This window comes from Heterodontus francisci, chromosome 13 (genome assembly GCF_036365525.1).
Source record: "Heterodontus francisci isolate sHetFra1 chromosome 13, sHetFra1.hap1, whole genome shotgun sequence".
In the NCBI taxonomy this organism is placed as follows: Eukaryota; Metazoa; Chordata; class Chondrichthyes; order Heterodontiformes; family Heterodontidae; genus Heterodontus; species Heterodontus francisci.
The window spans coordinates 51,947,823-51,974,477 of NC_090383.1; the positions used below are offsets into that span (position 1 = coordinate 51,947,823).

Sequence of the window (26,655 nt, forward strand, 5' to 3'; positions counted from 1 at the left end):
GTTGCTTTCCTGCGAGGGAGATCTCAATCTGTTCTTTTCCGGAAAGTTCTCTAAACTGTGCCACTGAAAAGTCCCCCCCGGCAGACTCAAGTCACCAAGCACAGTGAGCATCCATCGGTGAACAGACCAACACAAACAAACAGATCAATCAAACCACTGATCACCACAGTCTGCAGCAGGCAACATGCCTCAGTGCTCACGGTCAGCAACCAGAGTCCAAAGCTTGCAAAGTTTGAGTGGCTCAGCTCCAGCAGTTTAAATATTCAGGTTTCCAACCAGTGGATGAAAAATAATAATTCGACCTAGCACGTTTTCGTGACACTGTGCACAAATTGGTTACCACATTTTCTACATTACAACAGTCAGTATAGATCCGAAGTATTTCATTGGCTGTGAAGTGCTTCAGGATGTCCTGAGGTCATGAAAGGTGCTATATAAATGCACGTCTTTCAGTGTTGAATCTAAACAGGGCAATAAACTGGAGGATGAAGATACATGAGTGATAAATCCATACCATATGGAAACAAAAGAATAATTACTCAAGCATAAAGACACCACATATAGTACACAGACAAGGCACCAACAAGTGCTTAAATGGTATTAATTCAAACTGGTTTCAGCATGAAATTTACCTGGAGGTGAACTCACTTCATGTCAGCACCAATATAAAGAACATAATAAGTTATTCATACTGTAATTGGAGTTCAGATTCAAGTACAATGCAAAATACACATAACTCAACCGGTTTGCAGCACGAGCAAAATATGTCAGTCACTTTCAATCTGCACAAGGTGCTTCAGAATGCAATGAGTTACAGTTTAAAGCTCGCAAATTACCCAATTGCTGTATGCAGAGCTCTCAATCAGTGCATTGCTGTAACGAATACAGGATGTAGAATTTCCAGATACTATAGATTTCTCAACTACACATTCACGTACTTGGGAGAGGAAAGGGAGAATGGAAAAAAGGGTGTAGTTTGCAAAAACAGAAGTATCACAGATTAGTACAGCACAGAAGGAAGCCATTCGGCCCACTGAGTCTACGCTTGCTTAATCCTAAGAGGCCGATAATGGCAATTTTAAAAGGGTAACAATCCTTGAGGAGTGATGTCAAGACATTATATTCTTGTGGGCATCACTTATTAAAAGCTAAAAGCAAATCAAGTTATAAAAAATTATAAAATTGACGACATGTTTTAAAAAGATACCTGATCAACCAATCAGGTTTCAGGAAACTGTTACAAACAGCTTCAGCTTCACAATGTTTACCATAAAGGAAACATAACTGCACAACCAACTTGCAATTCCTCTAGGGCATTTTTTGGACAATGCCTTTTTTGCAGGGCTGGTGAAAGGTGAAATGGAAAGATCTCTTTTTTTAAAATACAGTTGTATTACAACATGTATTATTCATTTAATATGCACTATTTCTGTATGTAGAAACAAATGCCCCCATATTTTGATAACCTGCACACTTCTGTAAATTCATCCTGATGGAAAGATAATACATTTTCTACAGAAAGCTGAACAGTGAGGGTGGCTCAGTGATGAACACTATTATGTTTAAGAAGAAATCTGGAATTCTCTCCCCCAAATGGCTGTGGATGCTGGGACAATTGGAGCTTTCAAGACCAAAATTGATAGATTTGTTAGGCAATGGTGTCAAGGCTTTTGGAGCCAAGGTAGATAAATGAAGTAGAGGGACAGATTATAATTTAATTGAGCAGAATGGCCCATTCCAATTCCTGTTTAGCAGTTAGTTCTAGAGTAGGAAGTCCTGTTCAGAAGTCAAAAGACAGTTCCCAACCAAGTTAAGACTCCTGCATGTTCTTGTAAGGCAGAAAGGAAGAGAGAGAAGTCAGCGAGGGTATTTGTTTTTCTATCTTATCTTTTATTTCGATTACTTCACTTTAAATCTTGCTTTTTTTTTTAAAAACAACTTGAACATTTCAATCTTTCAGAACTGGCACAATCCTGAACAGTTTGGCACAGCACAACTTCACAAAATCAGACGTACGACACAGACAAGCAAAAATTAGGTTTTAGCCAAAAGCAAGTGAAGCTTAAGGAACTTAAATATAGCAGTACATTTGCCTTATAAAACATGTCAACATGTCACAAGAACAAGTGACTGCTTAAATTCTCATACCTTGACACGTTTGGTCTCAAATTCCTAAAGCAGTCTAAAATAAATACTGCTAATTTTAAAGATGTGGCTATTGGATTTGGGGAGGGGAGGTTGGAGAGGAGGAAAAAATAGGCAACGTAGGGTGCCACATGCCGCATACATCTTGTATGTCATTTATGTGAAGTGATTGAAATGAATATTGGTGATAGCGGTTGAAAGAAAGAGTTTTTTTTTTAATTAAAAAAGGTAGGCAAGACTACAATAAGCTGCTCCCTAGTGTAGCATAAGGGTCTGAAAGGATCAATCTTGAGAAAGTGTAAAGAATACCTCCTACCATAATGATGTGTCACGCAGGCCCCCACCTGCCAAGAATGAGGCATATTAATTTTGCCACATGGACATTAAATTTCAAATTTTTGCAGGGAAGAGGAGAAGGCCTTTTACAAGGAGTTGCCAGGCCCCTGGCTGGAAAGACATTTTTGCATATTAACAGTGTTTGGGAACCAAGGAGCTATCCCCTGCTCCAATACAATTCACAAATAGACGTGGTCAAACCAGTTAGTCACATGACTAATCTGCTTGGCAGCCTGGGTGTTTTTTTGGAATTGTTCAGTTTGAACAGAAAGCAGAATGCTCCTGGATTGAAAAGACCTCCCATAGCTGGCTCGCCACAGCCTCTCCTGCCTGCCCCCATCTCTCTCTCATGGAAAACCAAAAACCCACTGAAGACACATGAACCCCAAGAGAGAAAAGTCTCCTACAGCGAACAAGGTTTAAGAAGAATACTGGGCCCCAATGAAAAGCAAGATCTACATACAATCAAGGATTCTAGTGAGCTTGAAGACTCATAGCAAAAACCTTTCAGATATTGCCTCAAACGTTTCCACTATTTCTTCTGCTCTTTTCTGTCTCTATTTGTATCACATATGCATGCTGCCATGGGCGCGACGTGTATCCGTAAGCATCAACCAAATTACAGTTTAAGTTTAATAAAATTTCACTTTTCTTTAAACCTGAGAAAACCTGTTGTGCTGGTTTCTTTGTTTTATAATTGGAAAGTGGTGAACAAGGATTCACCAAGGGGTGCTAAAAACACTGTTTAAAAATAAAACCCCATTACAGTAAGACCAGGTGAAGGCTAAAAGGGAACCCTAGACCTCTTTCTCACTTGGTCATAACAGATGTAAGAGATGATGTGAGAGACTCGAGAACAGACACAGCGTGGCTTTTGGAGGAGTCACACAGGCAAGTGTGGAGTGTAAATAGTTAAATGAAATAAAGATTAATGTTTAACTACTGCAGACTAAGAATCTCTCTGGCTAGATAAAATAAGGTGGCAGCATATAGAACCAACATATAACACCTAGCTTAATTCACTTACTGTCTCAAGCAGCTAAAAGCACAACCACCATTCTGCCACCTGTTCGAATGGCTGATACGCTAATATAGGACAATCTCCAGAACCTTGTGCAGTTGTAGATGGAATTCCATTCTGCATTTCAGTTTCATATTCATAGAACACTACAGAACAGAAACTGACCAATTAAACCTACTTTGGTTTATATCCTCCATGTGAACCACCCAACTGCAAGCCCACTTTAGAGCTCTTTTAAACAATTGCTTCAACAGCATTTTGTGGTACAGAATTTCACATTCTAACTCACCCTCTGAGTAAAGAATCTTTCTCACATCCCCTTAAATGCTTAGATTTTTGCCCTCATCAACGTCTTGCTGATCACAGGAAGAATCTAGCATGACATATCTCATCATAATCAACGCAAGACTTTGAAGATTACCGTTTAACTTCTCCGCTCTACTGATAAAAGTTCAACCTTGTTAAACCTCTCACATCGAACTACATCCTAGTGAATCCACCCGGACCTTTATCATTGCTTTTATATAATGCTCCAAGATCTTTAGTTAGATCACAAATGCACAAGTTTAACAATTGCATCCTTGCTTTTATATTCTATGCCTCTAAAACCAAGGATTGAAATTGCCTTTTTGTAAAAATCCAGCCAAGAAATCTTGGATGGAATCAGGATTGCAGTTAAAATCAAGATTTTTTAAAAATAAACTATTGCGTTTTAGAAAAAAAAACTAAATCTGAGATATTGGGTGTTGCTGACAAAGCTGCATCTAATCCCCACCCTTATATGCCCTGCGAAGATGGTGGTGTGCCTGCTCCAAAAATATGCAGTGTTTATTTCTCAAGGAATTTTTTTTTAAATCTGTTATCACCATGGCCTGAGTCAGAAGGTTGTGTGTTCAATTTCCGTTCCAAAGCCTTGAGCACAAATTCTAAGTTGACAACTCCAATGCAGAACTAAAGGGGTAATGAACTGTTGAGATGTCATCCTTTGCATAAGACATTAAACGGAGACCCTGCCTGCCTGCCTGATCAGGTGGATGTAATACATCCCAAGACACGACTGCAAAGAGAAGCTGGGAGATTCTCCTTGGCGTGCTGGCCAATACTTACCACTCAACCAACTTCACCAAGAACAATCTGGCCATTATCACACTGCTATTTGTTATCTTGCTGTGTGCAAATTGGTTGCTGCTTTTCCTACATTGCATAGTGACTGCTCTTCAAAATTGGCTGTAAAGCAGGTCGAGACGTTCCAAGACATTATATAATTCGTTTTTAAATTCTTACATGGGATGCGAGTGTCACTGATAAGGCCAGCTTTTACTACCCATCCCTAACTGCCCTTAAGGTGGTGGTGGTGAGCTGTTGCTTGAACCGCTGCAGTCCATCTGGTGTAGACACACCCACAGTGCTGCTAGGGAGGGAGTTCCAGGTTTTTGACACAGCAACAGTGAAGGAACTGCGATATAGTTCCAAGTCAGGATTGGAGGGAAACTTGCAGGTGATAGAGCTCCCATGCATCTGCTGCTCTTGCCCATCTAGGTGGTAGCGGTCGCAGGTTTGGAAGGTACTGTCGAAGGTGGCTTGACGACATGCTGCAATGCATCTTGTAGATGATGCACACTGCTGCCACTATGTGCCAGTGGTGCAAAGGAGTGAATGCTTAAGGTGGTAGATGGGGTTTGGATCAAGTTGCTTTGTGTTGGATGGTGTCGAGCATTTTAAGTGTTGCTGCTACTGAACATCGTGCAATCATCAGGATACATCCCTGCTTCTGACCTTATGATAGAGGGAAGTTCACTGATGAATAAGCTGAAGATGGTTGGGCCTTGGGACACTACCCTGAGGAACTCCTGCAGAAATGCCCTGGGGCTGAGACGATCAGCCTTTAACAACCACAACCATCTTCTTTTGTACTAGGTATGACTCTAACCAGTGGAGAGTTTTCCCCCTAATTCTCATTGATTTCAATTTTGCTAGGGCTCCTTGATGCCATACTCAGTCAAATGCTGCCTTGGTGTCAAGGGCCGTCACTCTCACCTCCTGAATTCAGCTCTTTTGTCCATATTTAACTATATAATAGCTTGATATAAAAAATGCAAGTCCTTCGTCAAAGTCTTCATTGTGAAGCATCACCAGGACCTTGTGCAAGGCACTTCAAAAAGCAAAGCATTATTACTATGCCATAGATTTCAAGGTTGTAGGTGCACAGAAAAAAAAAAATCACCAGACCAGATTCACTGAGGTTTTATCACTGTTGGATCAAAACAGTTCAATAAAACTCCACACTGAAGTTCTAAATCATGGACAGATGAAGATCTCTGGACATGCAATTCAATACTGGATTTATTTAACCCACAAAAAGGTCTCAATATAGAAGTCAAGTGCATAAACTTTAACTAAAGCTTTCATAAACTTGAACTAAACCTACCAATACTTCCGATATCTGTGAAATGGGAATTCATCCAAATTGATGCACAGCTTTGCAAATTCAAAGCAAATCTGTGTCTTTGGATTCTGTACTCACATTTTACTAGCCAAAGCTTGTGTTTTAGCACATGCTAAAAATGAACATTCTGTAGAAAACAAGTGTTAGGATCACAGGCTGGACATACAAAGGATCGCAGAAGCACTTAATTCAGTAGCAAGAATATGCACTGTTTATGCTGCATCTGTCTTGACTGGAAATAACCCCCCGAAATTCAAATAAAAGCAAAATACTGCGGATGCTGGAAATCTGAAATAAAAACAAGAAGTGCTGGAACCACTCTCTGGCAGCATCTGTGGAAAGAGAAGCAGAGTTAACGTTTCGGGTCAGTTACCCTTTTTTGGAACCCGAAGAAGGGTCACTGACCCGAAACGTTAACTCTGCTTCTCTTTCCACAGATGTTGCCAGACCTGCTGAGTGGTTCCAGCATTTCTTGTTTTTATCCCTTGAGATTTAATGTGTGCCAGTTTAAAATAAAGCCAATTAATACAAATTAGCAAAAAATTGGCAATTCTAAGTTCCAATTGCCTTTTCAACAACATTGACAACATTTGTAACATACAAATTCACACACTATCAAATGTTTCTGAAGTATTTTTTTAAAATTATACTTGGACCAAGATTACTCAGCCTTTTATCAGAACCGTATAGTTTTATGGCCTTTTTTTTTTTAAAAAAAAGGTTTCTTTTTCCATCTTGCCTTGCAGCAAACACACACTCATTAACTGGAGATAACTTATCTATTCTCTCAATGTAAACATTTTTTTTGGTTCAGCCAAGAAGTGCTTTTATATGATGGATTATGAAGAACCAGCAGGCCAGTACATAAAATGTTTTAAGTTTTGCCTATGAGTTTGCCTTCAAATCATCATATAAATGACACATAATAATTGGAGCCAAATAGGAGGTGAACAATATAGATGGCAAAGTATTCAAAGACATAAGCACAATTCATAGGTAAACTAAGCATAAAAATTGAGCAGGTTGTGCTCTGAATACCAACACCATATCTATAATGCAGCCCTGAAGAGACAACTCCAACTGGTAGCAAGAATGCTCTGCCAAGCTAAAGCACCATCTCTGGGGTGGTTAGAGTTATAGATAGATACAGCACTGAAACAGACCCTTCGGCCCACCAAGTCTGTGCTGACCATCATCCACCCATTTATACTAATTATACATTAATTCCATATTCTCTACCACATCCCCACCTTCCCTCAATTCTCCTACCACCTACCTACACTAGGGGCAATTTACAATGGCCAATTTACCTATCAATCTGCAAGTCTTTGGCATGTGGGAGGAAACCAGAGCACCAGGAGGAAACCCACGCAGACACAGGGAGAACTTGCAAACTCCGCACAGGCAGTACCCAGAACCGAACCCGGGTCGCTGGAGCTGTGAGGCTGCGGTGCTAACTACTGCGCCGCCCCTATGGTTTTCCCCCACACATTTGGCAAATAGATGGGTACCGGCAGTGGCACTGGATGTTCCATGCTGTCCATTTTTTGAGTCACTGTCCCACCCTGTTCAGATCAGCAATACAAATTTGTTTACTTACAGACCTACCTCAAAATCATCAGGAAAGCAAAAGGCACTGGAATTGTTCCAAACTCTATTTTACAAGCTTTGCAAATGTACTTTATAAAACACAATTTTTATATCAGAAATCTGCAGAATTTATGCCGGACTCAGAAAAATAGACTCCAAAATATATTCATGAATCAAATATCAAAAAGATAATCACAACTTATCACTTTTTCTCTTCACATTTTGAAGACAGTAGAAAATGCACTGGACAGTAACTGGTAATTGGTTTTAAAAGTAGCAATGTGTGCAATTTTCATACTAGAGTTATGTTACCTATAAAATAACAGATGTAGTAAACTAATCCTAGAAGCTGCATAGTGACCTTACACTGGCAAAGGAGGAAACACCTGCTTTAAGGATACAGTAGAGCAGGGGTGACCAACCTCATCACGTGGAGGGCCACATTACAATTTCTGTCCGATACAAGGTGCTGGTGAGCAAATTTCAGAAAGATAAAGGCATTAAAAATGATCTTACTATTAATCAAAACAAGAAATGTGCATTTTTGTGAAGCTTGAAATGGGAAGACTAATTTATTTACTTACTTTCTCGACACTATATTGGACAGTGATTTAGCGAGATACCTGACATTGTGTTTGCTAGCATAAGTAGCCAATCTCTGCCCGCACACTTGATGTAGTGATGCAGAGTATTCTGGATAGATATTCATCTCTCCACCACCCCACCCCCCAACACCCCTCATGCTCTCTGGCCATCTCTACACGTCCCCCTTTCCCTCTCCACTCCTCTCCCTCCCCTGCTCCCTACTCCATGATTCCCGCAGCAGCTATTTCCATAACTGGATACTTACATGCCTGTTTTATTTTAGGGGCAAGTGGAGGCGGGAACCTGCCCAGCGTGCAGGATACAGGACATTTACTGAACTGTGCGAAAGTAGCATTTAGCCTGATTGGTGGTCCTGATAATCCACCACAATGCAGCAGAGCAAGAAGTTACTCTACATTTTATAAGCAACTGTTATTACAGGTCAGAATTAATAGATACCACAGGTTAGTTTGTTTAACAAAAACACATGGGTGGTGAATTGTGCAAGCATTCCTTCAGAGTTTTCTTTTAAAAACAAGATATTAAACCCAGGCTTATGTACAACCTTTTTGGCAGATAGGTGATTGAATAGAAGTACAGGCAATCCTCACCAAAGTTGCCAATTAAGATGCATATTAGAACATGCCCAAAAGGTAATGACAGACTAAAATGGGCCAATTTCTACAGACTGTTATACTTGCATGCAATTCTAGCATGTTAGAACACAAGTCCTTGATCAGTGCAGGTTCAAGTCTTGAGATAAGAAACATTATTTCAACATTAATGAAGCCACCAGTTGAACAGTAATTCAGCTTCAGATTTGCCACATCCACTCAGATAGAAAAATGAAAAGCAACAAAGTGTAAATTCTTTACAACGTCAACAGATTAAATGCTGACCTCCTCGGCAGTCATGTGCTTTTACAGATAAGGAAGCAGAGTTCATTTCAGACTCATCCAGCATGTCCATTCAAATGGTGGTTGAGTACTGAAATGGAATACTAAATATATAACCAGATATTATTGAAAGGAACTTGTACCAATTAGATACTTTGCACATCTTGATTGGCACAGCGGTAAGTTTTTGACCAAGTCAAAAAAAGTTGGTTCAAACTTTTGGGTGACACTTCAGCGCAGTACTGAGGTGTCAGAGCTAAGAGTCTGAACAAAGGCAGACTCAAAAAAAAATCCTGTGGCATTAATTACTTAGGAGGAGCAGGGGAGATTTTGGCAGTACCCTGGTCAACGTTTATTTGTTAAACACGATTAAAACAGATTACCTGGTTATCTGTCTCATTGCTGTCTGTGGAATCTTGCTGTGCACAAATTAGCTGCTGTATTTCCCTACGTTACAACAGTGACTGCCCTTCAAAAGAACCATATTGAGCATGGAGCTCTTTGCAACACCTCTGATGTTTGTGAAAGGCGCCATATAAATGCAAAAATTATTCCATGCCGGTCATAAATCACTTGATAATTTGAAGATCATTTTAAACTATTAAACGCTTTGATGGATAGAAAGAGCTGCCAATGTGATAAGTTTTTATCTTGTGGAGACAGACATTTATATAGCACCTTTCACAACCACAGGTTGTCCTAAAGCCAATTAAGTTCTTTTGAAGTGTAGTCACTGTTGTAATGTAGGAAACACAGCAAGATCCCGCAACAGCAATGACCAATCTGCTTTTGTGATGTTGATTGAAGGATAAATATTGGTCAAGACACGCGATGATAGCTCCCCTGATCTTCTTTGAAACAGTGTCATGGGATCTTTTACACCGAGGGGGCAGGTGGGGTCTCAGTATAATGTCTTCCCAAAAGATGGCACCTCCAACAGTGTGGCATATCCTCAGTACTGCACTGGACTATCAGCCTTGATTTTTTAAATTCAAATCCAGGAGTGAAACTTGAACCCACAACCTTTTGACTCAGACAGCTGTCCAACAATGCTAAACCTTCCAACCTGATTTCCAGATTTACTTGTAATATGTACATTAAACTGCATCAGATCATTACCAGTAGACATTTACATCTCTACCATGCCGGCATGCATTTCGTCACACAAGCTGTGATTTGTTTGATGTAAAACAGAAGTGACCGACAGCCCAAAATTTACAAAGTTACAAAGATTTAAATCAAATCAGGACTTTCCCCTTTGAGAGCACTTCACACAGATTGTACTTCAGCAGTGCCTTTAAACAGGGGTACAGCAGGTTAACATCTGATCACATTCAGTGCTTTAAATATCAGTGAGCGACACCTCCAAACATCCACTAGTAACAAATATTCATGATCACAGCAGCTTTCTGGATGCTTAAAAGCAAGTGATCATAGTTTCCATTGCTTAAATTTCAAGATCTGTAGTATTAGGACAAACAAGGCTCAGAAAAGAGGGAAGCAGAGAGATCCAGGGCGATGACAGCAAATAGTTCCAAAAAAAGCTCTGACCAATAAAGAGTAAGCAGGAGACAGGACACCAGTTTTAGGTATGAAAATCTTGGACGAATATGGACTAGTGCATGGTGTTACAACCGGATTAGGAAGGGGTCTCAGGCTCCCTTTTTGCCCCTTCTCTGGTTTGACTGCAACAGGGTTTATCCTTTTAACGCGGTGATTTAACTTACCACCTCAGTGAGCACTTGCTCCTGTTCCCCCAATATAATTTGCAAATGAACCAGGCAGGTTTACTTGAGCTTAAACAAGAAAGATGTAAGTTTATTAACCTTATCACTCTAAACTGGTTAAAATTACTAAAATACGTGACGCATCCACACTCACATGACAAGCGCACACATACACAAATAGATTACAGAAGGGAAAAAAGAGAGTTGGGAGGTTGGAGTAGAGTCCTTAATAAAAATGGAATTTAAATACTAAAGTTTAGTCCCAGTGGCCGTAGTTGAAATTGTAGTCTTGAAGTCCTCGCTGGGTCATGTGCACGGTTTAGAAACATAAAAAATAGGAGTAGGCCATTCGGCCCTTCGAGCCTGCTCCGTCATTCATTATGATCATGGCTGATCATCCAACTCGGTTCCGAAGAAGGGTCACTGACCCGAAACGTTAACTCTGTTTCTCTTTCCACAGATGCTGGCTGACCTGCTGAGTGATTCCAGCATTTCTTGTTTTTGTTTCAGATTTCCAGCATCCGCAGTATTTTGCTTTTATTATCCAACTCGGTAACCTGTTCCCGCTTTCCCCCCCATATCCTTTGATCCCTTTCGCCCTAAGAGCTATATCTAAATCCTTCTTGAAAACACAATGTTTTGGCCTCAACTGTTTTCTGTGGTAGCGAATTCCACAGGTTCACCACTCTCTGGGTGAAGAAATTTCTCCTCATCTCAGTCCTGAAAGGTTTACCCCGTATCCATAGAATATGACCCCTGGTTCTGGACTCCCCCACCATCGGGAACATCCTTCCTGCATCTACCCTGTCAAGTCCTGTTAGAATTTTATAGGTTTCTATGAGATCCCCCCTCACTCTTCTGAACTCCAGCGAATATAATCCTCACCGACTCAATCTCTCCTCATACGTCCATCCCACCATCCCAGAAATCAGTCTGGTAAACCTTCACTGCAATCCCTCTATAGCAAGAACATCCTTCCACAGCAAGAACATCCTTCCACAGATAAGGAGACCAAAACTGCACACAATATTCCAGGTGTGGCCTCACCAAGGCCCTGTATAATTGCACCAAGACATCCCTGCTCCTGTACTCGAATCCTCTCGCTATGAAGGCCAACATACCATTTGCCTTTTTTACCGACTGTTGCACCTGCATGCTTACCTTCAGCGACTGGTGTACGAGAACACCCAGGTCTCGTTGCATATTCCCCTCTCTCAGTCTTGGTTCTCAGGTTCTGGAAGGCAAAAAAGGAGCTTTATCCATTTCCCCGGGTTGCTGGCTGTGCTGGGCTGTAGGATTGCAGCGGAGGCCTTCCTCGGTCTTTGCTGGAGAGAGGGAGAGAGATTACAGCTCTCTTCCTGTCTTACAGTTACAGTCTCCTTCTGAAGCACAATTCACAAACCCCCAGAGTTGCACAAGCAGTCATATGATGCGACCACCTCTTTGTGTTTGAGTCAAAGTCTTCCACAATGTTGTTTGAAAGTCAAAGCTTTCATCAATCAATACTTGGTTTTGGGGGGGGGGGGGGGGGGGGGGGAGGGAGGGTTCGCTCTTTCAAAGTCAATGGGTGCGACGGCTTTTGCAGGCGCCCATCGAAAAAGCCATTTTAGGTGATTTAACCAGAGAGCACCCCATTGTTCTAGATAGGCTGTGTAGTCACTCTGTCTCCAGTCGGATTCTTCAGTTTTTTTCATGAGCAAATTCGTGGCCATCTTGGCTGCTCGTAGTCCCGTTTTCTTTTAAAAGTTATTTGTAACAATGTCCAGTAAAAAGTGTCAGGCAAAGTTCCATACGGTGAAATTAATATTTTCACTTGGCATGTGGGGTTTCCATTATAATATTATTATAGTTAGATCATTTACATTTATATCTGTGTAGCGCTTGTTGCGACATAAGGAATACCCAAACAAAAACATAAAATGCTGGAAATACTCAAGTCAGGCAACAGCTTGGAGAGAAAAAAAAACAAATTAACGTTTAAACAGCATTTTCTGTTTTTGTTTCAGATTTCCAGCATCTGCAGTATTTTGCTTTTGTATACGGAGCACCAATTGAGAATGCTTTCAGTCTTAGCCGAAAGGAGATATGGTCTAAAGCTTATGATTAACATTTATGAATTTTCACAAGCCATATGAATAAAAGTTTATAAAAAGGGGTACAATACTTAAACACTTTTGAAGCACAGTTTATTTTAAAGCTTTAGTGTAAAATACCTAGTTTCTAAACCCATGTATGATTACGACAATACACAATCTGAGTAACACTCACGCCACACAACTGGCAGGCTATGACCATCACCAACAAGAGAGAATCTAGCCACCTCCCCTTGACATTCAAAGGCATTACCATCGCTGAATCCCCCACTAACATCTTGGGGTTACCATTAACCAGAAACCTAACTGGACCAGCCATATAAATACTGTGGTTACAAGAGCAGGTCAGAGAATGGGAATTCTGTAGCAAGTAGCTCAAATCCTGATTCCCCAAAGCCTGTCCATTATATAGAAGGCACAAGTCAGGAGTGTGATGGAATACTCTCCACCTGCCTGGATGAGTGCAGCTCCAACAAATTCTCAAGAAGCTCAACACCATCCAGGAAAAGCAGCCTGCATCCAACACCTTAACATTCATTCCCTCGACCACTGGCGCACAGCGTGTACTGCAGCAACTCACCAAGGCTCTTTTGACACACCCTCCCAAACCCATGACCTCTACCACCTAGATGAACATGAACAGCAGATGCATGGGAACACCACCACCTGCAAGTTCCCCTCCAAGCTCCACACCATCCTGACTTGGAACTAAATCACTCCACTGTCGCTGGGTCAAAAACCTGGAACTCCCCGCCTAACAGCACAGTGGGAGTACCTACACCAGATGGACATCAGTGGTTCAAGGCAGCAGCTCACCAATCCCTAAAGGGCAATTAGGGATGGGCAATAAACATTGGCCTTGCCAGTGATGCTCACATCCCATGGATGAGTTAAAAAAGGACAGTACCAATATCCACTTATGCAGTCCTCACAAACATATCCTTTTTGCCAACCTTTGGCAAAGGAAATGGTTGGAAAGAACACGAAACTCTGCAAATAACCTACACTAACCCTCTTACAAATACTTGAGAGTTAATACTCCATTCATTTGTTAAATAAAAGTCAACAATGCTAATCACATGGGGTAGGGACAGAAGAGTGTGAAAAGGAGGGAGAAAAAATGGATCCACTTGTCAGATACTGTAACAGGAATACCAGGATTCAAATATACAGCTAGCTTTTTATAGTCACTGACGCAAGAGATATTTTTAGAATGACTGTTTTCATTTTAGTTCAAAACTACATATAAAAAAATTACTTTGTTCTGTGACCCAAACTGCGGTTCATCAGCAGGAAAAAATCATTCCAGCCAGTGCAATTCGCTCAGTATAGTGGGCACCATGAACCACAACATCGGTTACACAGACAATGAAATATTTGCCCCACAACATATTTGCATTTTATAGTCAGTGTCAGTTAAATACAAAACTCTGCCCCATATGATTCAAACTTGGACCCATATGAACTACAACGGCAGCACCTTTACAGAATTATAATAGTCTATGTACCAAAGCCAAAGTAGATACTGAATACTGATAACAGAGTGATTTGCAAGTCCTCAGTCTAATTAAGTCTTGAGATGTTGGAAAAATGCATTCGATAAACGTTATTGAAACTTGTTCCTAGCTTCCCATTTTACATAGCTCTTTTACTTTGGTTGGATGGGCTGAAACACAGTATTTAAAAGTTTCTTCTATAAAATCCATTCCCCAACCTATTCAGTAAACACCACTAAACAGATACCTGAAGGAATATGAAAACTAATATTTCCAGGCAAATTCTCCATGCAGTTTCTGTTCAGATAAAGCTAATGTCGAATTGGGTCAAAAATATTTACTGCAATATTAGTAAATGTTCTTATATTTCAGAAATGGTTTCTTTTTTTTTACAATTTCAAATTAAACATTTGAATAACTTAATTTACTGGTATAAGCAACAAAATAAAGCATCACTCCCAGTCAGTAATTCAATACGTAACAAACATGCAATTAAACAGGAAAGTTATATTTTAATTATTAAAAGTCTGTGATATTGCTAGGACAATGAATTGTCAACCAAATTGTCTTCTGATAATATAGGAAGCAAGAAACAGATTCTCCCCATAGCAAATATCACCAACAAAAACACAAAGCAATATGGATCAGAAAATGAGTTTGATTTCTTCTGTTTAGTTTAGTTTAGAGATACAGCACTGAAACAGGCCCTTCGGCCCACCGAGTCTGTGCCGACCATCAACCACCCATTTATGCTAATCCTACACTAATTCCATGTTCCTACCACATCCCCACCTGTCCCAATATTTCCCTACCACCTACCTATACTAGGAGCAATTTATAATGGCCAATTTACCTATCAATCTGCAAGTCTTTGGCATGTGGGAGGAAACTGGAGCACCCGGAGGAAACCCACGCAGACACAGGGAGAACTTGCAAACTCCACGCAGGCAGTACCCGGAATTGAACCCGGGTTGCTGGAGCTGTGAGGCTACGGTGCTAACCACTGCGCCGCCCTGTGTTAAACCACCCAATTTTAGCTGGGGTAATACAATAGCTAGGCAAGGGAAGGCAGTCAGAACTCCCACTCCTAATCAATATGCAGTACAAGTGACATACAAAATGCCTGGATTAGGGTAGTCAATGAAAACAGCAGACAGCTTCACTATGATACGGCAACAGAAGAGCCTGCTAAAACCTATAATCTAGGTTCAGACATGAACGGCTACTTGAGAGTTCAGTGGGCAAACAGTATTTCTTGAATCATACCTTGGCTCACATCCCCTAAAAGGGGGCTGCCTGTAATGTATCAAGATGATTTCAGAGCTAAATCTCCATTGCCAATTATGTTCTTTCAACCATTATCTTCTTTTTTAAAAGAATTGAAGTCATCATGGTTCAACATTAGCAAGATAGCTCAATTAAAATTGGAACGGTTTAGGAGCCAATTTGAAACAAATCTTTACTAACTTTTTTTTTTTAAAACAGAACAATTTAAATCATATCTGAATACCAGAATCACCCTTACATCACCACAATTGAATACACGATTATCTCCCCCTCCTGCATAAGTATGGCCTTAAACCTGCCATACTGATGAGTTTGCCTTGAGGTTACCCTTTCTGTGCAGTGAATGCTCTCACCACACCATGCTCTAATGGAACTAGAATCCATCCCTTCAAATACACTAGTGCTTTCCATGTTCAAGAGTTGGCACCACCATTGTACCAATCAAACTGTTTGGTACAAGTGAAAAGTAATGTTTACATGCTTATACCTTCATTTTTTCCCTCTCCCAAATCTTAAATCAGCACATTGGGCTGGATTTTACCTTCGGCAGATGGGAATTCGCCACCAATTTTTACGTCGGTGGCAAACCCGCTTCTGCCTAGCCGGGGATCCGTCCCGTATTTTACAGGTTCCAGGGCTTTGATTGGCCAAGACAGGACTTCCACCCACTTGAGGGAGGAGGTCCCGCCTCAGTGAGCTGTCAGCCAATCAGCTGGCTGACAGCTCTTAGTCCAGCAGCTGTGGCCACTGCTGAGACTGCAGCCCAGCCAACACCATGGAGCCTGGAGATGAGGTAAGTTGAGGTAAGTTGGGAAATCGGTCCTTCCCAGGTGAGGCTGAAGCGGTCGTTTTGGGGGGAGGGGGGAGGGCATCTTGGGTCCCAGGGGTGGGTTGGGAGGTGGGGGCAGCCCTCAATCAGGCACCCTGTGCCTGACTGTCATGGCCCCCCCCAGGGCGCTGAAAGGCCGGCAGCTATCACTGAGTGGCCTTTCGTGGTCACTTAAGGGCCTTGATTGGCCTCGGGCGGGTGGGCCGCTCCCCCCGCCCAACCGCCGTAAAGTTCACCGGAGGCGAGAGCGGGCGAGTAGGCCTCCCGGAGTCTCCCACTCAAATTTTACGCCACCCCCATGCCACCAACCGATCCGCTGGGGCGGCGTAAAATTCAGCTCATTAGCTCAAAATGGTTTGGACCAGCATAGTTCATATTGTGATTTACATAAATTTACATAGATATTTATGCTTTATGAATAAAATCCTGCCTAACTGAACATCTTTTATTAATGGCCTACAGTCTGTCTTTGATATGCAATTTCATGGCTATCAAGTGAGTGACCAGATATGGAAAAATGTTTGAAGGGCAATACAAATTCTAGCTAGGTTAAACTGTAGCTTGAACAAATTCTCAGTAATAGAATAACCTCCAAGCATTCTGCATTACGTTTTGGTTGTTGCAGAAGATCAGTTCCCAATGCTGCAATCTACAGTAGAACATTATAATTTCAGCAGTGCTCCTCCTCCAGCTAGCAGATGATCTTGGCCACAGACCTACACACACAATTGTTAAGTGACACTTTAGGGAGTACAATTCTCCTTTGAATCCCTCCCCAATATAATTGGAGGAAAACAAAAAGAGAACATTTACAATTTCTAATGGGCAGCAAGACTTTTGTGATCATGGGATATTGTGCAGTAAAGTTAAAATGCAGACATTCTGGTGGCAGAGGGCAGTTGTAGGCTTAAAAAGAAATAACTTGATTTAGTGTCGTTCATAGCCCCAGTACACCCCAAAACACTTTACAACCAATGAAGTACTTTTGAAGTGGAGGTATTGTTGTAATGTAAGATTTATGTTTTTGTACACTGATGTGTGCAGAGTGCAGGAAATCAGTTCACTTCACAATTCCTCACTTGCAGATTTAACATGACTGAAGGTGCTGCTACTTTCCTTTTGTTTGGGGGGGGGGGGGGGGGGCGCGGCGGAGAGGGAGAGATGCGTAGAGCGAGCAACCACCCTATGCCAGGCACTCTCAAGTAACTTGTAGCACCACTTGAGCAGCTCTGTAATGCAACTGAGGCCTCTGATGGTAAATTTATTTTTCATACATTTCAAAGTGAATCCCATATAATCAGAATGTACAAAATAAATGCACATGAATATTTTCCAGATGTGGTTGGTACAAAAATGACAAGCCCAATAAAAGTACAGACAGGCTCAGTTTACCCATTACTTTTAAAAGGACTAAATGCTTATCTTCACCTTCTGCTGAAAACGGACAGAACCTTGCTTCAGACGGACAAACCAAACTAAGTTAATAGGAATGTTGCATAGAATTCAATGGATGGGTAAAGGCAAGGACAGAGAAGTCCAAGACCTGTGCTTCAGCTCCACCAAGGAGTGATTTCAAAGAAATTCTACATACAGATCAGATACCACAATCTCAGTTTTGTCCCAATACCTTCAAAAGTTCAAGGGTCTGCTGGCATTCACCATGCAGGCCAGCACATTTTGCATAGCCACTTGGCAAGCAAGAGAATCAAAATCTTTATATTGGGGGTAGGGAAGGAGTGGCGGGGGGATAAAAGATAAAAGCAAAGGGCCATTAGCATTACATCATTGGACCCCTGAAAATAGTAAAATTCTGTCGAGTCCTACCAATATTCATTTTGTGTTCTAACAACTATTCTAACTTTAACAATTACAGGTTAATAAAAAAATTCAGACATTAGATTACATGAAACCGTTTCAGAGGCTTACCAAAACGATTACTGATGGATTTAGGTTGCCAATGTCAACAGTTTACTCCTGATAATTCAAAGGCATTTTCTGTCATAAAATTAAAATTATCCAACTATTTGAAGTTAAGCAACTTTGAATTTGCTTCTTTTGTAACTGATTTAATTGGAAAACACATTCGAAAACCACAAAGTTATAGTACATATTTTTGGATCTTGTACATTTGTAAACTGTTCTATGGTCTGTAGAATATGCTAAGCCAGCCAAGGCAGATCTAACTTCCAAGTTAATGAATCTATTCATTATACACATGATTGAACTTCAATTGTGAGCTGAATTTTGAACAAGGATCAAATTAAAATTCTGTAGGTTGAATTTTCAAATGCAACTACGACTTCCCATTATTTGAGATAATAAGTGCCCTTCTGATTTTCTCTTTTGCTACAAAAAAGTATTCATCAATCCAGTTGATAATAGTTACCACCATTAAAGGAAAAACGTGGGAGAGAACTGCTGAGCTACAGCAGAAACGATGTGTAGACACTGAAGTTATAAAAAGATAAACCTCAAATGCTTAGTATCTTTGTTTTTCTAGCCTAAGGGAGACCCATTCACAAAGCAGTCTGCTGACATCAGTATTCTATATAAGTGCTTTTAGACTTTTTCCCAGGCTGAAGATTGTATCTGCCTTCAGCTCCATAGATCTAAGTAACAGGTCTCCACGGGGGTTAAAAACTATCAAGTTGGAGATTTCTGTACTAACTTTTGTGGTTTTGTTGAGACAATTTAAATTATACAGTATATTTTCTCACAATATCTAGTTCTTTGTTGGATAAGGCAGATAATGAGGAGGAAAATGTAGCACTTCATATAGTTTTGTCAACTTGACTACATTGTGACCAAAGTCAGAAGGCTCTAGTTCAAATACTACTTACAGGCTGGAGCAGATAATTTAGGCTGACACTTCAGTGTGATAATGGGCTGGACTTTACCAGCCCCTTGCAACATGTATTGTGGCGGGGAGGCCTGTAAAATGCTTGCAGGAGCGGCCCGCCACAACCCATGTCATGAGAAGGCCCTGCCGGCTATTAGCAGCGGCGGCGAGGCCTCGATACGCAGCCCACCCCCCCACCCCCACTGCTTGGCGGCAGGGCCTTCATTAAAATATGGAAATGAGGTTACTTAAAATGCAGATGAATTTATCTGCTGCTGGCGGCCATCCCACACCGCTTTTACAGCTGCCGATTGCAACCCGCACGAGTTCTGGGGAGAGAAACCGGTAGGGAGGGGAGAAGTAAAATCATCAGTGCGGGAGGGGTGGGGAAGCAGGGAAAACTTTTTTTTATTGGCTGAGGGGATGTTGGGAAGGGATTGAAGGGCACATGTTACAAGGTTTGGCAGGGGGGGGTGGCGGTGGTGGTGGTGCTGGGGAAGTTTGCAATGTCAATAAAGTTGGTGGCCCTAAAACAGACATTGGGGGTGGGTTGAAAGGGCCTTCAGGTTTCAATAAGATTTTAAAATGAGGTGTAAATGAATTCCTCTTTAAATATTAAGATTTCATCTAAGGGCTTGAAGCCCTTTAAAAATGGCACCAGCATCTGCACGATGGCGCGGACGCCATTGCTGGGAATGCAGTGGCCACCCCCTCTACGTCATCGGGGCGGCCACTCCGCCCCCTCCATTTAAATGAGCCCCCTCGCGTAATATCACAGGGGCTTGGCGGCCGCTGCTCAGCGTGAGCAGGCCGCTGACTTCAAAAGCGCGCCGTGAAGCGCGGTGCGCAAATATCATTCGGCCAAATGAGTCACAGCTGCATTTGTTGCAGTTGTTATCTTGCAGATAAGATTCTAAATAGATGCTCCATCTGCCTGCCTGAGAGGACATAAAAAATCCTATGGCACTATTCAAAGAGGAGTAGGATATTCTGTACACTCTGACCAAAAGTACACTCTCAACCACCATCAAAACCAATTATCTGGCGATTTTGTAATTTGCTATGTGAAATTCATTACCTACAAAGCAGTGACTCTGCTTTAAAAAGTAAAAATTGGCTGTAACGCATCCGGAGAACCTATGTCGCAATATAAACGCAAGTTCTTTCCTTGCTAGTTAGTTTCAAGGCAGTAACTGACTCAATTAGGATTTTCAAACAAGAGGATCAAAAGATTTTTTAAAAAGGAAAATGGGTAAAAAAACAAGTCAACTACAACCTCAGTAAGTAGCTAATGGCACACCTTTAACTAGGAACAATTTCAAAATTTACTACACCACAAAATCTTTCACTGCAATAGTCAAAGGCTAATCAATAGTTTGCCTTGGAAGCTTTGGAGCTATTCCCCAAAACAAATGATCTGTTTCTTCAAGTTAAAAATGGCCTAATCTTTTTGACATGCTGCTTTAGAGATTATTTTAAATCATTTGCATTACAGGAAGATTATAATCAGCAATTTATAAAGGGAAATGCATTGCTTCAGGTACTCCTGTTCTTCACGATGCTCTAATACCTGTAAAAGGAAAAAGAAACCTTGCATTTATATAACACCTTTCACAATCTCAGGACATTGCAAAGAGCTTCAGACCCTATACAATATTTTTGAAGTGTTGTCATTGTCATTATGTTGGCAAACACAGCAGCTAATTTGTGCACAGCAAGGTCCCACAACAAACAATAAGATAATTAACCAGCAATCTGTTTTAATGGTGGTGGTTGAGGAATGAATGTTGTCCAAGATACCAGAGAGAACTCCCCTGCTTTTCTTTGAATAGCGCCTTGTATTGTTTTACCTTTACTGAGCAGGCAGATAGAAAAATCAGCTTGACATCTCATCTGAGAGATGGCACCTCCAACATTGCAGCATTCCCTCAGCACTGCACCGGAATGACAGCCTGGATTATAAACTCAAGTCTCTGGAGTGGGGCTTGAACCCATGACTGTCTGACTAGAGAGGAGAATGCCAGCGCTAAGCCATGGCTGACTCCTAAATTAAGTCAGCTGTAAACAAAACACTAGACAATTTCTGAGTGTCACCAACATAACTAGATAGAAAGTAGGTGGGTATTTGGGTGGAAATGTGCTTCCCGCACATGGTGAAGTCGACGATTGCCTTTGAGCAGAGAGCAATTTCCCAGCACTCTCTCCTAAATTGGCATATGGTTTTTTGCCTCTCCAAGGAGACGTATAACTGGTGTACAGAGTGTGATAGGGTGAGTATCGGATAGCATAGAATGGGTTTGGCCACCAATCTGGCCAAATTTTAAACCAAGACTAACAAAAACATTATTCACAATGCCCGTGAAATCATCATGATGTGCTTGGAGGCATTTTCATGGAAGTTCTCAGACTTGGTTATTCACTGGAGTAGTTTTGAATAAAAATCAATAAAGAAAACGAACTGGGAGTCTGAAAACCTACCTCTTTCACCTGCCCTAATATCTCATGTGGCTTAATGCCAAATTTTGTTTTATAACACTCCTGTCAAGTGCCTTGGGACGTTTTATTATGTTAAAGGTACTATATAATTTCAAGTTGCTGTTGAATAGTACCATGCAATCTGTTAAAACTATCAGAACTGGCAGTTGGCACCTTGGTTTCAAAAGACATCAGCCCAGACAATACAGTCCTTCCTCAGTTAGGTAATGAAGTTGCAGAAAATTCTGAAGATGGTTGCCAAAAACAACCAATGCCTGAACAGAAGAGCTCAGACACAATGACTTAACTGCAGACCTGCTAGTTCGGAACTAAAAATTAGCTACAGTTTCAAACCTTTAGGCAACTGTTGGTTACTCAAAAAATGGACTCGACCCAGCCCAACCCAACCAGAGCCCGAAAACCGTATCTGGAAGTTGGGCCCAACCTGAATCAAACCCGACATGCCATCTGGTCCCGTTGGCTTCGGGTCAGGTAGCAGGCCACTAGTCTGTTGTGAAGGGCACTGTAGGGTGGGGAGGGAGGAAGTTGAGGTGTGGGGGGAGGGGGGGGGGGGGGGAGAGGAGGAGGAGGAGGAGGAGGAGGAGGAGGAGGAAGTGGTGGGGGGGGGGAGGAGGAGGAGGAGGAAGTGGTGGGGGGGGGGAGGAGGAGGAGGAGGAGGAGGAGGAAGTGGTGGGGGGGGGAGGAGGAGGAGGAGGAGGAGGAAGTGGTGGGGGGGGGGAGGAGGAGGAGGAGGAGGAGGAGGAGGAGGAGGAGGAGGAGGAGGAGGAGGAAGTGGTGGGGGGGGGGGAGGAGGAGGAGGAGGAAGTGGTGGGTGGGGGGGGAGGAGGAGGAGGAAGTGTGTGGGGGGGGGGGGGGGGGGGAGGAGGAAGTGGCGGGGGGGGGGGGGCAAAGGAACAGGATGTGCCATTGGTGCCTGATGCCACAAATCTGGTTGCCAGAGAATCCCACGTTGGACTCATCCAGGCACACTTCCCTTGGAGTGCTTGCAGAATTGTAAGCTTTCCACCAAGATCCCTGTGCAATCACCACACACCCCCACCCCTGCCAAATCACCTCCCAAACAAACCTCAGTCACCCAGCCAACCACCACAGTCAGCACCTTTCCTCCTCACAACTGATCATTCGGTTCACCAAAATGCAACTGACCAGGGCGAGTGGGGGATGCAACAAATTAGGGGCCATGAGAACGAGAACTTCTCATTCACTCTTTACTCAAATAAAGAGCATTCATGAAACAGTAACAGTATTAAGTACCCAAATGAAACCCTTTTTGCAATTAAGGCATCTTCCTCTCACGCTTTCTATTGCTCCCATGTGGTGCTACCTCTGTGGCTTCAGTTGAGGTGGAGACTAACTGCTTGTTCCCCTGCTCTGACACGATGCCCATGGCAGATTCCTCTGGGGTTTGGAGCCCATGGATGTCCTGCCAAAGATTGCCCCACCTTCACCTGTGCAAGGACAGACTTGGCCATCAGGGCAGGAGGCAGCTTGTGCAGCTGTTTGGGAGGTGAGGGGGGTTGGTGGGTGAGGGCAAAGGCTGAGATGTGGGTGGGGGGGGGGGGGGGGTGGGGGTGGCATCTTAAGAATCCCCACTGCCATGTAAGGTTTTAGAAACAATAATGAGATAAAAGATCAACAGGCACTTGAGAGATTTCTCCATCTTCTCCTTTCTTCCCTTTCTCCATCTTCCCTCTTAGAGCCCACCTGCAATTTCCTGCTAGCGAAGAATGGGAGATCACATGGCAGCATGTTTGTGTGTTCAGCCACCAATATGATGCTTTGTTTGATCCACTGTCACAGCCAGAACGTGCAGACCATTGGTGTGGAACAGCATGCATGCGTTAACCTGCTGCATCCGATTCTCCATGAGTTTAGCCATTCTTTCAATGGAGGTGGTCATCGGCACAAATGCTTGAGACATCATGGCACTTATGCTAGAGACGTACTCCTCTATTTGCTGTGTAAGGCTGTGCAATGCCTCTGGAAATGCTGACAGAAGTGCATACATTTCCCTTGCTGCTCCACAATTACTCTTTTCATGGATGATCCCCGAGGCTCAGCATCTGTGTCCAGCTGAGCAGAGCTTGGAGTGTCTTGCGCCATCTGATGGGGACGCTCCACTGCTTTCCCAGTCTCCAGCACCTGCTCCTGCTCATGCGATAGACTCCTCACTATGTCACCCTATCCGTGATGCTGGACCCACCATTCTGGTAAATCTCCTCTTCCTAAAGTGCGGTCACCAGAACTGGACAATACTCCAGCTGTGGTCCAATTGGAGCTTTACAGATGTTCAGCAAAACTTCCCTGCTTTTGTACTCAATACCTTTAATTATGTAGCCCAAGATACCATATGCTTAATAACCAATCTCTTAATATGTCCTGCCACCTTCAAAGATCTATGCACATGAACCCTCAGGGTCCCTCTATCCCTGTACATCTTTAGAACTGTGCATTTAAGTATATATTGCTTCTCCCTGTCCTTCTGCCACACTGCATCACTTCACACTTCTCGGTATTAAATTCCACCTGCCACTTGTCTGCCCATTCTGCTAACCTATCTATATCCAGCTGCAGTCATTGGTATCATTCTCACTGTTTGCCACACCTCCAAGTATCATCGGCAGATTTTGAAATGTTCTGTTTTCCAATATCCAAGTTATATGTATATATTACATCAAAGGAAGCAGTGGTCCCAGCAATGACCCTTGGGGAACACCACTGTCCACCACCCTCCAGACTGTAAAACAACCATTACCACAACTCACTGTTTTCTGTCCTTAAGCCAACTTTTTTTTATTCAAGCTGACACTGACCCTATTCCATGAGCCTCAATTTTGTTAACCAGCCTTTTATGTGGTGCTTTGCCAAACACTTTCTTAAAATTCATATAGACAACATCCACTGCATTCCCTTCATTAACCTTCAGTTACTTAATTAAAATTTCAATTAGATTAGTCATGCACAATCTTTTACAAATCTGTGTTGGCTGTCCTTAATTAACTCAACTCTTTGCAAGTGTCTGTTGATCTTCTTCCTCATTATTGTTTCTAAAACCTTACCCACCACTGATATTAAATTGACTGGGGTGTGGTTACTAGGTTCTGATGAAGGGTCACTGGCCTGAAACCTTAACTCTGCTTCTCTCTCCACAGATGCTGCCAGACCTGCTGAGTATTTCCAGGATTTCTTGTTTTTATTTCAGATTTCCAGCATCTGCAGTCAATGTCCTTACATCCTTTCTTGAATAAGCGTGTCACATTTGCCATTCTCCAATCTTCTGGCATTTCCCTCATATCTAGGGACGATTGGTAGATTGTGGCAAACCCTCCTGCTTTTTCCACTCCCAGTTCCTTTAGCAAGACGATAACCAGGGAAAGAGTAGGGCCCATTAGGGACCAAAGTGGCCTTGTGTGTGTGGAGCCGGAGGGCATAGGTGAGGTTTTAAATGATTACTTTTCATTTGTGTTCACTATGGAGAAGGACGATGTAGGTGCAGAGATCAGGGAGGGGGATTGTGATATACTTGAACAAATTAGCATTGAAAGGGAGGAAGTGTTAGCTGTTTTAGCTGGCTTAAAAGTGGATAAATCCCCAGGCCCAGATGAGATGTATCCCAGACTGTAACGTGAGGCAAGGGAGGAGATAGCAGGAGCTCTGACACAAATTTGCAAATCCTCTCTGGCCACAGGAGAGGTACCAGAGGACTGGAGGACAGCGAATGTGGTATTATTTAAGAAGGGCAGCAAGGATAAACCAGGTAATTACAGGCCAGTGAGTCGAACATGAGTGGCAGGGAAAATATTGGAAAAAATACTGAGGGATAGGATTAATCTCCACTTGGAGAGCCAGGGATTAATCAGGAATAGTCAGCATGGCTTTGTCAGGGGGAGATCGTGTCTGACTAACTTGATTGTTTTGAGGTGGTGACAAAATGTTTAGATGAGGGTAAAGCAGTTGATGTAGTCTATGTGGACTTCAGTACGGTTTTTGATAAGGTCCCGCATGGGAGATTGATTAAGAAGGTAAGAGCCCATGGGATCCAGGGCAATTTGGCAAATTGGATTCAAAATTGGCTTAGTAGCAGGAGGCAGAGGGTGATGGTCGAGGGTTGTTTTTGCAAGTGGAAGCCTGTGACCAGTGGTGTACTGCAGGGATGGGAGCTGGGACCCTTGCTGTTTTTAGTGTACATTAATGATTTAGACGTGAATATAGGAGCTATGATAAGTAAGTTCGCAGATGACACGAAAATTGGTGGTGTCGTAAATAGTGAGGAGGAAAGCCTTAGATTACAGGACGATATAGATGGGCTGGTAAGATGGGCGGAGCTGTGGCAAATGGAATTTAATCCTGAGAAGTGTGAGGTGATGCATTTTGGGAGGACTAACAAGACACGGGACTATACAATGGATGGTAGGACCCCAGGAAGTACAGAGGGTCAGAGGCACCTTGGTGTACTTGTCCATTGATCACTGAAGGCAGCAGCACAGGTAGATAAGGTGGTTAGAAAGGCATATGGGGTACTTGCCTTTATTAGCCAAGGCATAGAATATGAGAGCAGAGAGGTTATGATGGAGCTGTATAAAACGCTAGTTAGGCCACAGCTGGAGTACTGTGTACAGTTCTGGGCAACACACATTCGGAAGGTTGTGATTGCACTGGAGAGGGTGCAGAGGAGATTCACCAGGATGTTGCCTGGGCTGCAGCATTTCAGCTATGAAGAGAGACTGAAAAGGCTGGGGTTGTTTTCCTTAGAGCAGAGAAGGCTGAGGGGAGATATGATTGAGGTATACAAAATTATGAGGGGCATTGATAGGTTAGATAGGAAGAAACTTTTTCCCTTAGCAGAGGGGTCAATAATCAGGGGGCATA

The 26,655-nt window shown here is 42.5% G+C and overlaps 1 protein-coding gene across 3 annotated transcripts in view; it reads right to left on the bottom strand.

The window, feature by feature from the left end:
- The window catches only part of cnksr3 (cnksr family member 3), a 160,411-nt gene that overhangs the window by 78,085 nt on the left and 55,671 nt on the right, over positions 1–26,655 (bottom strand). The gene's annotated exons all lie outside the window — the stretch shown is intronic.